The following is a 16,513-nucleotide window of genomic DNA, read 5'->3' as shown; positions in this document are numbered from 1 at the left end:
TAATTAATTACAGAAGCCTATTATGAAGACTTTTTAATAAGTCCTCTACTGTGGAGATCAATAGAAATAAAATAAATGGCTATTAGGGGAAGCTGGTTGGAAAATTGCAAGAGAACCTACGCTAATTGAACAGGAGAATCAAGAAACGGTTTCCAGGTATAAGTAGACTCGAGATGTCTAAGGCAGGGGTGGCAGTCTGACTAGTGAGATACACAAGTATGTGAGAAGCATCAGTCAAGGTGAGAAGTGGGATAACCTGTGGACAGGTTGCCGATTAGTAGGCGCCAGTGGGATACTAGTTGGGAACAGTAGAACACAAGACTGGGAATGCTGACTGGGACATGGTGGAGGGCACAGTATGGGATGTTGTGTCTAAGTCATTAGTAATTAGTAATCACTAAAGGGTTTTTAATAGAAAGATTTTTTAAAAATCAATGCTAACTTCACTGGGTGAATTCTATGAAATAGTTACAGGAGAGTTAATACCAATTATTCATGAATTCTTCCAAAAATTCCCAACTTCCCAATTCATTCTATGAGGCCAGTATCACCCTGATAACAAAACCTGGCAAAGATATCACAAGAAAATTAGATTACCCATCACAAAAAATAGACTACCCTGGCCTTGTAGCTCAATTGGTTAGAGCATTGTCCTGATTTGCCACGGTTGTGGTCCGATCTGTGGTCAGGGCACATACAAGAAGCAACCAATGAGTGCATAAATAAATGGAACAACAATCCAGTGTTTCCCTCTCTCGAATCAATAAAAAATGAAAAAAAATTATAGACCAATATCCCTTATGATTATAGATGCAAAAATCTTTAGCAGAGAATCAGGAAACAAAATCCAGCATTGTATAAAAAGATTATCCTCTATCTTAAGAACACTAAAACACCAATACAAAAGAATCTTTGCACCCCGATGTTCATAGCAGCACGATTTACAATAGCTAGGTGCTGGAAGCATCCTAGATGCCCATCAGTAAATGAATGGATTAAAAAACTGCGGTACATTTACACAATGGAATTCTATGCAGCAGAAAGAAAGAAGGAGCTCCTACCCTTTGCAACAGCATGGATGGAGCTGGAAAGCATTATGCTAAGCGAAATAAGCCAGGGAGTGAAAGACAAATACCATATAGTCTCATCTTTAACAGGAACCTAAACAACAAAACAAAGAAACAAGCACAATATAACCAAAGACCCTGAAACAGAGGACAGACTGACAGTGACCAGAGAGGAGAGAAGAGGTAATTCCAGGGGAGAATGGGTAGGGTTTACAGGAACAAATTTAAAGGACACATGGACAAAAACTCGGGGGAGGGTGGTAATGGGAGGGAAGTGGGGAGGGTTGGGTGGGTGGGCTGGAATGGGAGTAAGTGGGAGAAAACTGTACTTGAACAATGATTAAAATAAAAAAAATAAAAAAAAATTTTTAAAAAGATTATCCTCCAAAACAGGTGGGATTTATGCCAGGAATGCAAGGTTGGTTGAACACTATAAAATCAAGTAATGTCACCATATCAATAGAATAAAAAATTAGAATGCAGAATTTAACATAAAGCCTCACATTTGCAGTCAATTGCTTTTTACAAGGTTGTCAAAACAATTCAACAGAAAGAATAATTTTTTCAACAAATGGGGACAAACTGAATATCTACATGCAAAAGAATGAAGTAGGACCTCTACCTTACACCATATACAAAAATTAACTCAAAATGGATCAAAGACTTAAAGGCAGGAACAAAAACTATCAACTCTTAGAAGAGTATATAGTGGTAAATCTTCTTATTTTGAATTTGGCAATGGTTTCTTAGATATGACACAAATCACATTAATCAAAAACAAAATTGATAAACTTACTCATAATTAAAAACTTGTTTTTTAAAGGACACCATAAAAAAGTGAATAGACAGACCACAGAATAGAAGAAAATATTTACAGATTATATATGTGATAAGGGACTTATATCTAGGCAATATTTAAAAAATCCAATTTAGCCCTGGTTGGTGTGGCTCAGTGGATTGAGCACTGGCCTGTGAACCGAAAGGTCAACCAGTTCAATTCCTGGTCCAGGCACAGGCCTCAGGTGCATCTAGGTCCTCCGTAGGGGTATGTGTGAGCAGCCAATCAATGTTTTTCTCACACATTGATGTTTCTCTCCCTCTCTTCCTCCCTTCTCCTCTCTCTAACAATAAAAATAAATAAAATATTTTAAAAAACCTAAAAAATCCAATTTAAAAATGGGCAAAGGATCTGAATAGACATATGTCTAAAGGAGATGTACAGATGGCCAATAAGCACATGAAAAGATGCTCAGCCTAGTCATAAGAAAATACAAATCAAAACCATGAGGGATACCTCTTTACACCAATTAGTTTGGCTATAATAGGGGGAAAAAACAGTGAATCACAAGTGTTGGTGAGAATCTGCAGAAATTGGAATCTCCACAGACTGCAAGTGGGAATGGAAAACAGTGCACCATCGCAGTGTGGAAATTCCTCGAAAATTTAAACACAGAATTACCATATGACCCAGAAATTCTACTCCTGAGTACATGCCTAAGAGAAATGAAAACCTATATCCACACAAAAACCTTTAAATGAATGTGCATATAGCAATATTCATAATAGTCATACGGTAGAAATAATCCACATGTCTATCAACTGGCGAGTGGATAAACACCATGTGGTGTATCTGTATGCTCCAACAGGAAGGACTGTGGAGAATACCATGCTAAGGGAAAGAGACCCATCACAAAAGATTACATAGTATATGATTCCCTTTTTATGAAATGTCCAGCACAGGCAGATTCATAGAGACAGAAAGGAGATTAGTGGCTGCCCAATGCTGGATGGAGAGATGGGAGGACTGGAAGGTGACACTTAAGGGGTATGGTTTTTTGGGGGGGAATGGAAAAAATGTTCTAAAATTGATTGTGGTGATAATTGCACAACTCTCGGGACATACTACAAACTATTAAGTTTTTTAAAACTTAGAGTATTATGTTAGAGGAAGATTAATGGGAACAGAGAGAAACAGAAAGCACAGAGACCAATTAGGAGGTTATTACTCTTATAATCAAGACCTTAGAGAGAAGATATCCCATCCTCAAAGCTTTTCCACTCCTCTCTGTATGCCCATTCCTATTCCCATCAAATATAATTGGAACATACTTAGTTATCAAATCTGTACTTGATAAATTGATAAATATGCAACAGGGTGGGATTTGGGAATAAATCATGAAAGAAGCTCCCAACTCTCTAGTGATCATTTTTATTATTTAAGTAACCAAGGGAAAATGCCCATTTCTTAATTATTTACTTAAAGGTCAAGAAGTTAAACTTTGATTCTGGGCAAGAGATATTTAGCTGATGTAGAGCTCCAGACTAAACAGTAAATGAGTTTCTGCTTTGTGTCTGACATGTAGTAGTCCTCAACAATATTTTTAAAAATTAAGTGAATGAATTTTAAGAATAAAGATAGATTTTATAGCCCTGGCTGGTATGTCTCAGTAGATTGAGCACTGGCCTGAGAACCAAAAGGTCACTGGTTCAATTCCCAGTCAGGGCACATGCCTGTGTTGCCCACCAGGTCCCCAGTTGAGGGCATGTGAGAGGCAATTGATTGATATTTCACACATCGATGTTTCTTTCCCTCTCTTTCTCCCTCCCTTCCCCTGTCTCTACAAATAAATAAATAAATAAATAAATAAATAAATAAAATCTTTAAAAGATTGACTTTATAAGTGGCTAAGGAAGACACTGTAAGATGAAAAAATAACACATAATTTTAAACTGGTGATGGTGAAAAAATGAAGAATGAAGAGATGTCCTGGCTCAGTGGCTCAGCTGGTTGGAGTGTCATCCTGTGCACCAAAAGGTTGTGGGTTGAATTCTTGTTCGGGTCACTTTCCTGGGTTGCAGGTTCCATCCATGGCCAGGGTGGATAGGCCAATTGATGTTTCTCTTTCACAACAATGTTTCTCTCTCAAATTGATGTTTCTCTCTCTCTCTCTCTCTGTTCCCTTCTCTTTAAAATCAATAAACATACCTTGGGTGAGGATTTTTAAAAAAGGGATAGAGAGAAAGGAATAGTAGGTTATTTAAAAAGGCAGTAAGCTTTTGAAATGTGTCATGAGTTCCTTCCATCTCTTTCAGGGAAAAAATTAGAAAACAAAGAAATAAGTTGTAAGGTTATAAGAGTATTGCACTCTAAGAATGCAAAAAGACAAAAATCAGTTGATGTAACTGATCATATCAACACTCCAAAAAAGAAAAATCATATGATCATATTGACAGATGCAGAAAAATCATTAGACCAAATTCAATACCCATGCATGATATAAGCCCTCAGCAAACTATGAATACAGCTGAATTTCCTCAACTGTGAAAGAATTAAAAAAAAGAAAGCCATACAAACCAGACACGAAAGCTTTTTAAGGTTGCAGAGAGAAAAATATAAGTTATTACTCATGCAAAAAATTGCTGAGGTAGAAAGACAGGAAAAAAAGAGATTAAGGAAAAGAATAAGGGAGTAAAAGAAAACAAAGAAAAATAAGGAAGTAAAGCAAAACTAAGGCGCTGTCTTCAGTATCCCCCAAATTGAAAATAATGGTTAGTCATCAGAAACACCCTTGGGGCACTATCCTGTTCCCCCCACTGGTTCTATCCAGAGAGATCTAGCTTCTTATATTTAGAGAGCTTCTGTTCTTTGTCCTAGGGAATAATTAGGAAGTTGATAAGAAATAAGCCAAGATTCAGGGTTTATTAACTGCCATCTCATAAGAATGATGATTAAAATATCGTGATTAAGAATCAAGGAGCTTTAGCCCCTTTGAGTGCTGATTACGAAGTGATTAGTAGGGATTACTGTGAGATTAACAATGTGTGCAAGGAAGATGATTTGATTCATTCCAGGCATTAGGGACAGAGGTGGCAGATGGTTTAGTTATACCAAGAGAAACTGTAAAACACACAGAGTAAAAGACAGTTGGATTTTTATTTGAAAAAGAAAAAATAGCTCTTGATGAGTGAGGACATGTTACTTAAAGTTGTCTAGGCTTATGTCGTACCTTTCAATTTGTGAAGAGTGAGAAACGGTGTGATTAGTTTCTGTCTAGGAGGAGTGAAGGGATCCAGATAATGAAAACATTAAGGCCACGGTGCCCATTTTGTCTTTTATGTATTAATTAAAAGCCCTTTGATGAGAATTTATGATGTGAACTAACTTGCTTGGTTTACTCTTTAGATAGGTGTGGAAGGAAATAGAATAGTTTAGATGTTTAAACTGGTACTTGCATATGCAGATGAAATGTTAATGATTTTATCAACTGATGAGTCGGTAAAAGCCATCCCTTGAAATTTTGAAGCATATGTTTAAAGCAGCTGGCTCCAAAATAAGTTTAAGAGCTGCTATTTGCTAGATGGGGCTGACAAATACGAACAGGTGATTGTCTTAGAAGGGGCCATTATTTAAAATTGAACCAACTGGGAGTTTAGGAGGATTTTTGGAGTCAAAACAATCAAAAATCAAACAGAAAATAGATGTAGCAGATAAGTTAGTGTCTCTCTAGCAGATTTGGAAGTTATTTTATTGTACTGAATGTGTTGTTAATCAAAATAATTTCTCATTGCCGTGAGCCATATGGAAGTGATTTGCCATGTTTTTCTTGCTCTCCATTTGCAAAGTTATGTTTGAGGGAGCTGGCAAAGTGCCTTTTATAAAAACACTGTCTTTACAAAGTTACCTTAATGAGCTGATTGAAGACAAGATTCTTTGCATGGCAATCATGAGTGAAGTGGTTGTCTTAACTTGTACTAAGGGCCTATCTAAGAAAATCTTGACAAAAAAAAAATCCTTCTCAAATAATTCTATTTTTCTGAGACATACTTAAGGCAGCATGCACACTAAATACATTGACTACTGCCCTGGCTGGTTAGAGTGGTGTCCCAATATGTCAAGGTTGAAGGTTTGATCCCTGGATGGGGCTCATACAAGAATCAACCATTAAATGAATAAATAAGTGGAACAACAAACTGATGTTTCCCTCTCTCTTTCTCTCGCTGTGCCTTCCTCTCTCTATATATGTAATATATTATTAAAGTGTAAGCAGTTAATTTTTTTGTCTTGATAAGTCATTACAAATGCAGAGTAGTTTGGGTATATTCTAGACTAAGAATGGAGGAGACAGATGGAAATTTTCCTTCTGTACACATTCATTATGAAAAAGCTTAGCACAATAGAAACAGAAGGGTATGTTCTTAATTTGATTAAAAATCAATTTAAAACACATAACAAATATTATAGTTAATAGAGAAATATTGAAAAGTTTTTCCTCCTGAAATCAAGAATGAGACATGGATGCTTATTATTATTTTGTCTATTACCACTGAACAACAGCTCTTAGCCAATGCAACATGGCAAGAAAAAAAGTTATAAAAATGTCAAAGGAAGAAATAACAAACCTGTCATTATTCACTGATGATATGATTATATATATGGAATATATAAAAGAATCTGCAGAAAGTGTAGCAAGGTCACTGGACACAAGGTCAACATAAAAAAACAACAACAAATAAATGTTGCCCTGGCTGGTGTGGCTCAGTGAATATAGCTCTCCTTGAGAACCAGAAAGTCACCGGTTCAATTCCCAGTCAGGGTACATCTCTGGGTTGTGGGGCAGGTGTCAGCTGGGAGTGTGGGAGAAGCCACCAACTGATGTTTCTCTCCCTCTTTTTCCCCCTCCCTTCCCCTCTCTCTAAAAATGAATACATAGAATCTCTAAAATATAAATTTAAAAAAATCAATGTTATTTCTATATAACAATTAGAAAATAAAAATTTAAAGATAATGTCACTTGCAAATAATACTGAATATAAACCATAATTTAAAATAATTTTTTATTAAAACAAAGTAAAAATAATATGTAAAAATAAGTGTTGGTGAGAATGTAGAGAAAAGAAAATCCTTGCACATTGTTGGTGGGAATGTAAATTGGTGCATCTTCTATGGATGATAGTATGAAGGTTTCTCAAAAAATTAAAAATAGGCCCTGGCCAGTGTGGCTCAGTTGGCTGAAGCATCATCCCACATACCAAAAAGTTGCTATTTGATTCCCAGTCAGGGCACACACCAAGGACGCAGGTTCGGTCCCCATTTGGGGTGTGGATGGGAGGCAACAGATCAATGTTTCTCTTTCACATCAGTGTCTGTCTCTTTCTCCCGGTCCCCTGCGTTTCTCTCTAAAAGCAATGAAAAAATGTCCTTGGGTGAAGATAAAATAGATAGATAGATAGATAGATGAATTAAAAATAGAACTACCAAGTATTCCAGTAATCCCACTTCTGAGTATTTATCTAAAAGGGGAGAAAAAAACACTAATTCAAAAAAGATAAAGGCACCCCTATGTTCATTGCAGCCTCATTTATGGTAACCAAGACAGAGAAACAATATAAATGTCTATCAGTGAATGAATTAAGAAAATGTAATATATATAATTAATACTATATATTATTTATATGAATTATATATATAATTAATGAATACACATCATATATATATATAATTCGGCCACACAAAAGAATGAAATTCTCCATTTATAAAAACATGGATACACTTTGAAGCATTATGCTAAGTGAAGTCAGACAGAAAAAGATAAATACCATATGATCTCACTTATATGTGGAATCTAAAAAAAAACAAAAAAAAACAAAAAACAAACCAAAACAAATAAAATACCAACAACAAAAAGGAAAAACTGAGCTCACAAATATAGAGAACAGACTGGTGGTAGCCTCAGGCAGGAGATGGGGATGGGCAAAGGATGAAATGAGTGAAAGGAGGGGGTCAAAAGGTATGAATTTCCAGTTTAAAATTAATGAGCAAAAAGATGCAATGTACAGCATGGTGACTATAGTTAATAATACTGTATTCCATGTTTGAAAATAGGTAAGAAAGTGGACCTTGAAAGTTCTCACCACTTTTTTCAAGGAGAAAAAAATTATAACTATGGTGAGCTGTGATGCAAGTATATGAAAGTTCATTGATTTTAAGACATATTTTTCCCATTTTTATATCTCTGAAATTAGAATATATCTTACAATTGGTGGTGTCTTGCAGTTATAATTGTTAGCATTTTAAATATCTCAGTAGTACATAAAATAATAATGCATCTTACAATGACTCCTACCTTAGAATCAATCAGGAATGGTATTTATAAATGAAACTATTCCATTGAATACCAGATAATTCTTCTGGGATCAATTATTTAACAATATCTCTTGACAGAAATGTTATAGGTTAAAAGAGATTTAAGGATATACTAGCCAAATTCTGCTTATGAATTTAATTTAAATCCTGATTTGAACAAACCAATGTAAAGGACATTTTGGGGGACAATCAGAAAAATTGGAACAGTAACTGGATGTTAGATGATATTAAGAAATTACTGTTAAGTTTTTAAAAATGTAATATGGCATTATAATTTTTTAAAAGTTTGCTTATCTTTTAGAGATACATAGTGAAATATTATGGATGAAATATTATAATGTCTGGGGTTTAAAATAATCCAAGGAATGAGTGGGGGAGTAGAGGCTGGAGATAAGAAGATTAGGGGGCGGGGTGGGAGGAGAAGACTGGCCATATGTTAATAATTGCTGAAGTGAGGTGATGGATTCATTATCTCCTTCTGTCTACTTATGTATATGCTTGAAAATTTCCATAATGAAATTTAAAAATAATGTCCTAAATTCTAAGCAACAGATTTTGTTTTAATATATTAATATTTCCATCAAGACACTCATACATCCATTAAATTATTTAAGAAATAGATTTCACCCTGGCTGGTGTGGCTCAGTGGATTGAGTGCCAGCCTGCGAACCAAAGGGTCGCTGGTTCAATTCCATCAGGGCACATGCCTGGGTTGCAGGCCAGGTCCCCAATAGGGGGTGCACAAGAGGCAACCACACATTGATGTTTCTATCCCTGTCTTTCTCCCTCCCTTCCCTTCTCTCTAAAAATAAATAAATAAAATCTTTAAAAAAATAGATTTCAATTCTTGTAAGACGTCTTCCAAATCTAAGTGTAAAAATTTCTCATCAAAAATGTACATAATATTTATTTACTGAATGCTCCTGTATTCCATAAGTACTTGGAAGTATTTAAAAATTTAAAACCCTAATGTACAACTTTCTCTCTAGAAAGTATACATTTGGGGAAAAGAAATGCTAATGAGGGAGTTGTATTGTGGGAGAGACAGGCAGGTAAAGCTGAGGGTTCATTTCTGCCTCCACCACTAACAAACTATGACAACAAACTATGAGACCTGGCGCTAACCAATCAAGTCCTCTGGGCTTCGGTTTCACCTTTTGTTAAATTAAAATAATGTTAGCTGCTCAATCTGCTGCACAGAGTGTTTGGAGTTTAAAATAAATATAAATGTAACAGCCACTTAAATGGTTAATTCTTTTAAGGGTGCTTTTTGTAGCAAGGCTTCAATAAAATCTGCCATCAGATTAGAATATGAGGCAGTTTCAACACAGCAGTTGGGACAATAAATATCAGTCATCTGATTGTTTTGCTATGTGACACCAAGATCCCAGTTTGGCTGAGTTTCTCACTGATGTATCCAAACACCACAGATGTTTCACTGTTTTCTCTTGCCGCAGCCCTTGAAGGTCAGCCCTCTGCCACACATGAAGTCAGGTACGGGGCCGGGCACCTGGCATCGTGCTGTCTATGCTGTAAAGGCTCCAGAGACTCTGGGCTAATGAGGTTAAAAGGAGGGGACAGTTGGGAGGATGGATTCGGCACAAAGCTCATCACAATTCATAAGACCCTGTATGAGGCCTTAATAGACAGGCAGCTTGAACTTGCACAAACAGCAAGCTAATGAAGCCCCTACTCTGTCTGGGTCCTCCATATGTGTTGGTATAGTTCCAGACAGTTTTAAAAGTTGACGACTTTCTGAAATATATGTCCTCAAAGCCTCTTTGCTTTGTTCTGTGTTTCTTCCATTCCTACTGGTAAGGCTTGTAGCCCGTTCTTGGCAGGAAGGCTTCCCTGGTGTGTGCTGAGAACTGTATGTATGTCTCTACACATGCAGAGAAAGTGAGACATTTGGAACTAAAAGATATGGGAAAATCAAGCCAAATAATTTTTTTAATCCCTCTAAGATGAGAATAATGTCTTTATTAAAATGCTCACATCATTTCTGTGTGAAACTTCCACTGTTTCAGAAACAAATGTAGTGGCTCTTCCCACTCTCTTATAGAATTAAAGTTATATCCCACTAGAAATGAGATGTCTTTCTCAATTTTCTCTTTTAGCCTCAACAACTTGATAAACAACTTGCTTATATCACCAATGCCTGTCACTGTTAAGCAGTGTTATCTTGCACAAGTTACTTAACCTCTCTGAGCAATTGCCTTCCTAATCTGTAAAATAAGTGGGTTTGATCAGCTCTTCCTTTCAGCGCTACAATTTTCTTCACTTTTGATTCTTTAATCTTTACCAGCATGCTTAGAAAAAAGATGCTTTGATAGTATTTTCTTGCCAACTGAGGTTTAACTAATAAGTAATTTTCCTTACAATTCTTTTTATTAAAAAATATTTCTAGCCCTTTTTATTAAAAAAATATGACTCAGTGGATTGATCCCCAGCCCGTGTGAACTGAAGGATGGCTGGTTCAATTCCCAGTCAGGGCACATGCCTGGGTTGTGAGCCAGGTCCCCAGTAGAGGACACTTGAGAGGCAACCACACACTGATGTTTCTCTCCCTCTCTTTCTCCTTCCCTTCCCCTCTCTAAAAATAAATAAATTTTAAGACATATTTCTAGCATGCATTAGAATCCTTTGAGTAAATTCAAATGCCAAGTCATAAATATAATACTATCAAATTAAATTTTACAAAATATTAAAACAATCAAATATCAAATCCAAGTAAAGTTTATTCCAGAAATGCAAGGACAGTTTGATACCTGTAAGCATATTAATATAATTCAGCATCAATAAGACTAAAGAGAAAAATATATAAGTATATTGATTGATTATAAAATAAATTTTATGAAATGTATATATTTTTATTTGTAAATTAGTACTATCAGGAATCTTTGTTAATATGGTAAAAAAATCTTAAAAGAATAGCCAACCTCATACTTAATGGGATCACAAAAAACTTCCATGGGGTCCATGGTCCTCAAACCTCCTAAAACTGTAAACACATTTTGTGGGCCTGTGCATTTTTCTAGAGTTAGCTTTTATCAAATTCTCAAAGGATAGAGCATACCAAAAATGCTCTAGAGGTATTACCATTAATATCAGGAAGGAGAAAAGGACTCTTGCTATTACTACCATTATTGAATCATATTCTGGAATTTCTGGCTAATGCCTTAAGACAAGAAACAGAAATGGGAAAGATTAGATCACCATATATGAGGGTATTATGATTGCATTAGGTTCTTTAGATTGCAAGACATAGAAGCAGCCCTGACTGGTGTGGCTCAGTGGGATGGTAATCACACTGAAAAGCATAGGGTTGCTGGTTCAATTCCCTGTCAGGGCACATGCTTGGATTGTGGGCCACATCCCCTGTAGGGGGCATGCGAGAGGCAACCAATCAATGTTTCTCTGGCACATCATGTTTCTCTTCTTCCCTTCCCCTCTCTCTAAAGATAAATAAAATCTTTCTAAAAAAAATTTAGAATGACATAGAAGCATGTTCAACTTACACTAGTTATATCAATTAATTATAAAGATACATGGGCAGTCAAGAGGAGAGGAGTCAGCCACAGTGAGTGGGATGTTGTTCAGGTCAAAGAAATACATCTAATGATTGATGGCAGGTGTCCTGTGCTCCACCATGAGGATGACTGATCTATTTCTACTATAATTAATGCATTGACAGAATTTATATGTCTTTCTTTGGAAAGAAACTTACTCTTTCTAAGTTTCTGCATATCAGGCCAAAATGAAGTAAGTGCCTGCCAATCCTGATGGATGCCAGGTCTCCTCCTAAGGTGAGGGAAATGTGAAGGAGAAATCCTCATCCTCACTGTTTAGCGATACCCCACTATCGTTCAGGGTCCATAAAGCTGAAATCAATATCTGGGATACAGTGCTGTCATCTGAACACAGCTGTCTATTAACCAGATCCATGTGTATTCACTCTCTGTCAGTACGTCTTTGGGGAAAACCACACTAACATTGGCTCTGGTCTAGGGAGTGATAGCACTTCAATTCGATGAAGTCAAAGTCTGCATTCTAGAAGCTTGCTCATGAAACTTGCTTGGCTTTGAGGCTGATCCCATACATATCAAATAATCATCATGATGATAATAACAATAACTATTATTAGGAATGGGAAATAGCAGAGTAGTTAACAGCACGACTCCTGGAGCCAGACTGTCTGAAACTGAATCCCAGCTTCATCACTTACCAGCTATTTAATAATCTGCCCAGATATGTAACCTCTCTGTGCCTCGGTTTTTTCAATTTGTAAAATGAGGATGATAGAGTTGTTTTGAGGATTAAATAAGTTATTACTTATAAAGCACTTAGATTACCTAATTAATGCCATTTAAACACTCTTTAAATATTAATTAGCATGTTATATACCTGACACCATGCTAAGTATAACATTTTTCATGCATTTCTTTCGTTTAAATCCCATGACAAGCCTAGCATGATGACACAAACAGTACAACAGGATGTTTAAAAGGAACTTTTCTGCCTGAGTTTCAGCTGAGAACAAAACAATATCATCAAGAATCCCCACATTCCAAAATGAGGTGCTAACCAACTTCTTCAGGATTTGCTGAGGAGGCGGTTAAGGACAGGTTTTTCCTCTTAGGTTAATGAGGCAAGGAAGGCAGGGACCTTTGGAAAAGGCATTGGAAAAGGAGAGAGGACAGGAGTTCTTTGGGTCCTTTTTGGACAGAGTGGAGGAAGATTCGTGATATACATTTGTGATTTAATAGCAGTCCTCCTTAAAGGTAACCAGCCTTTCCCTTCCTTAAGCATGCCTTGGGTTTTTTAATTAATTCAAGTCTAGGACTTGCCTGAGGGCCTGGTGAACCTTGCTCTGTTGAGTTTGAATTGGGTACAGGATCCTGTTTGTCAAGTCTGGATTTAAAAAAAAATTTTTTTTTGCTGATTTGAGAGAGAGAGAAAGGAAGGGTTGGGGAGGGAGAGAGAGAGAGAGAGAGAGTGAGAGAGAGAGAAACATCAATTTGTTGTTCCACTTATTTATGCATCCATTGCTTGATTCTTGTATGTTCTACGACTGGGAATTGAACCCATAACCTTGGTGTATGGGGACAACGCTCTAACCAACTGAGCTACCTGGCTAGGGCTGGATTTTTTCTTCTGATACAATCAAACAGTCCTTTGCTTTACCTGACTATTTTGTTCCTGTGGTCCCTGAAATTGATAAGCATGGGGTATTGGGCCTCTATTGTGGCCACTTGCTACCTGTGCTTTCCAGCTGTGGCTCCCTGGATGACACCTCACTGGCTTCAGTCCTGCCAGAGTCACCACCTGGCCCCTCCTGTCACAACTCTCCTTATCCCCATTGCAGTCAGTAACCTGACTTTTGTTTCAGGCTGTGAGTTGAGAAATGAGATGATAAACAAAGATAAACTGGGTGTTAAGAGTTAAGTTAATGTTCTGAGTTTGAAAGATAATAAAAAACAGCTGAGCATTTAATGGCTTAAGTTTGGGGTTTCTCAAAATCTTATGAATGTCAAAAGCATGCTTGCAGAGGGCATACACTTGTCAAAATGTCCCCACTACAAAAATGGTTGTATCCTAACACCCTATACATTTATCACTATACCTACAGGATTAGTGATAAAAAATAATATATAGTTAGAAGGAGGTATTGATACATAGATAAAAATAAAATATTAATAAACAAAAAGCATATATTATGAGCAGTTTGTTATTGGTATGTGAAGAGATAAAAATAAATGGAAGAGAATTAAGGCTTCTGAGATACTTTAGTACAGAGAAAGGTTCTGTTTGAAGGGAGAATAAATTGTGTTGGGACGATTGGCTAGCCATATGGAAAACAATAAAGCTTGGATTCCTACCTCACTCATTCAAAAACAAAATACAGATAGTTCAAAGATTTAAATATGAAAAGTAAAACCATAACAGTACTAGAAAAAAACATGGAAGAGTTTTTTTTCCTTTATAATCGCAAAATAAAGAAGGACTTTCTAAGCATAAGACAAAAGCCATAGAGAAAAATATGAATAATTTTGACTATATAAACTAAATATTTCTGTGTAAAAAGTCACCATAAATGAAAAGCAAAAACAAGCTCAGGAAAAAATATTCACAGCAAATATGATGGAAAAAAGGCTAGTTTCCAAAGGTCCTTAGAAAGGAGAGAGACAGAGACAGAAATAACTGCAGAAGGAAGGAAGTAGAGGGAGGAGGAAGGAATAAACATGAAAAAGTTGTTCACAGAAAAAGACATATATGTTTGTTTGAACATAGGCAAATATATTCATCTTCACTTTTAATTAAAGAAAAGCAAACTAAAAAAAACAATAAGGTATGTTCAACCCATCAGAAAGTTTTGTAACATATTATGCTAGCAGGTATATGGGGGAGGCAATCACTCTCACACAGCGAGAAAATAAATTGGTATAGGCTCTGTGGGAAATAATCTGTTAATGATTTAAAAAATTTAAATGCCAACATCCTTTGACCCAGCAACTCTGTTTCTAGGAATTTATATTAATAGTCACAGACAATGTGAATGAGAATATTCATTATAATATTTCTAGTAATGAAATATGGAACACAGCCCATATGTCTGTCAATAAAGAGCTAATTAAATAAATTGTGGTATGTTCATGAAATGGAATACTATACAACTGTTTAAAAGACTGAATTACAGCACTATAAACTGATATATAACTACCTGTATAATACATTGATAAGTTAAGATATCCAGTCTGTAGAAAAATGCGTAAAGTATACTCAAATTTGGACTTACAAAGAAGAAAAAGTGCCAGTCTTACATATACATACTAACATAGGCATACACGGTGTTTAAGGAAATCTCTTGATACCATTTTGAAAGTAAACATGGTAGAAACCATCTACAGAGAGAAAACACCTGGACCCTTCATGCAGCGGCAGCACAATCAGCCTGGTCATAAACTGTGGTTAAGGATGTCCTTGACTCATCATCCCAAGCCCAGCCCTTATCCTGAAGGTTTATTTAAGAAAATAATACATTTTAAATATAAACATACCTCTTCTGATTTTCTTTTTTCTTTAAAAAAATGATAACAATTAATATTTTTCATGTTTGTTACAAAGTAAGCCCCAGTAAATCACGGTTTACTACAGAAGTGGCTCGAGCAGTTAGAAGGACAGTGAGAGGCAGGATGGAATTATCCCAGCAGGTAAACAGAAATCTTCCAGCAGCCTCTGGGTCACCTGCACCCTTTACAATTCCCATCAAGTGCAGAGGAAGATGATGAAAGACAGGGGTCGCCAGTCCAGGACCTCGTGCCGACAGGCCAGTGGGACCCATCAGGGAACTGCAGTTAGCAACATTGAGACTAAGGTCTCGGTGGCTTTGATGACTAAAAAAACCCTATTCTACAGTTTCTGCAAAGAAAACTTAATAAAGGTATTTAGAAACTAGGACATTTTCCTGGATTGTGTCTCAGAGCCTGTTATAAATGGCATATGAAAATGAGAATTAACCAGTCTCTAGACGTGTTAATTAGAGAGTTTTCATCACAATACATTGAGCAGCAATAGAAACAAGAGGAAAATATTTAAGTTGGTTCTCTATCCACCTTAATTTTCCATTTGCAGCATAATAGCTTATGAAACTTTAAATATTTAATGGAATGATCTTGATCTAGGGCAGTGGTTCTTAACAGGGGTGATGTTGACCCCTCAGGGGCATTTGGCAATGGCTGGACACATTTTTGGTTGTCACAGTGAGGGGGCTGCTTCTAGCATCTAGTGGGTAGAGACAAGGGATGTGGCCAAGCATCTTATAGTTCAGAGCACATGCCCCACATGGAGAATTGTCCAGTCTAAAGTGTCAAAAGTGCCCAGAGTGGGACACCTGGGTCTCCTTTGCTCCTGGTGTGGTAAGTGAAGTGTCCCTGCTTTAACCCAAGTTCATGCGAAAATCTAGCCTTCCTCTGAGTTAAAATTATCAATTGGTTATTTATGAACTTAATGAAGTTCTAGAAACTATCAAGTGGCCCCTAAAATACATTTCCTTCCTCCCTTCTTCCCTTCCTCCCTCTCCTTCCTACTTTCAGACTGAATTGCATATTTTTCTGAGACGCTCCCCAAATACTCTACAACTCTGCTACATTCTTTAAAACACTTAATACTTGGCAATCCTTTATTGCATGTCAGTTTGTGCTAAGTGTTTTACACGCCCTGCTCTTTTTAAACTCCATGGCCACCCTCCTGGAGAGGTGCCATTTTTCTTCCTTTCTGACTCTAGGGAACACCTATGCTTTAC

Source organism: Phyllostomus discolor, chromosome 7, assembly GCF_004126475.2.
Source record: "Phyllostomus discolor isolate MPI-MPIP mPhyDis1 chromosome 7, mPhyDis1.pri.v3, whole genome shotgun sequence".
NCBI classification, from domain to species: domain Eukaryota; kingdom Metazoa; phylum Chordata; class Mammalia; order Chiroptera; family Phyllostomidae; genus Phyllostomus; species Phyllostomus discolor.
The sequence above is the reverse complement of the archived record's forward strand: the minus strand, read 5'-3'. Positions refer to the sequence as shown.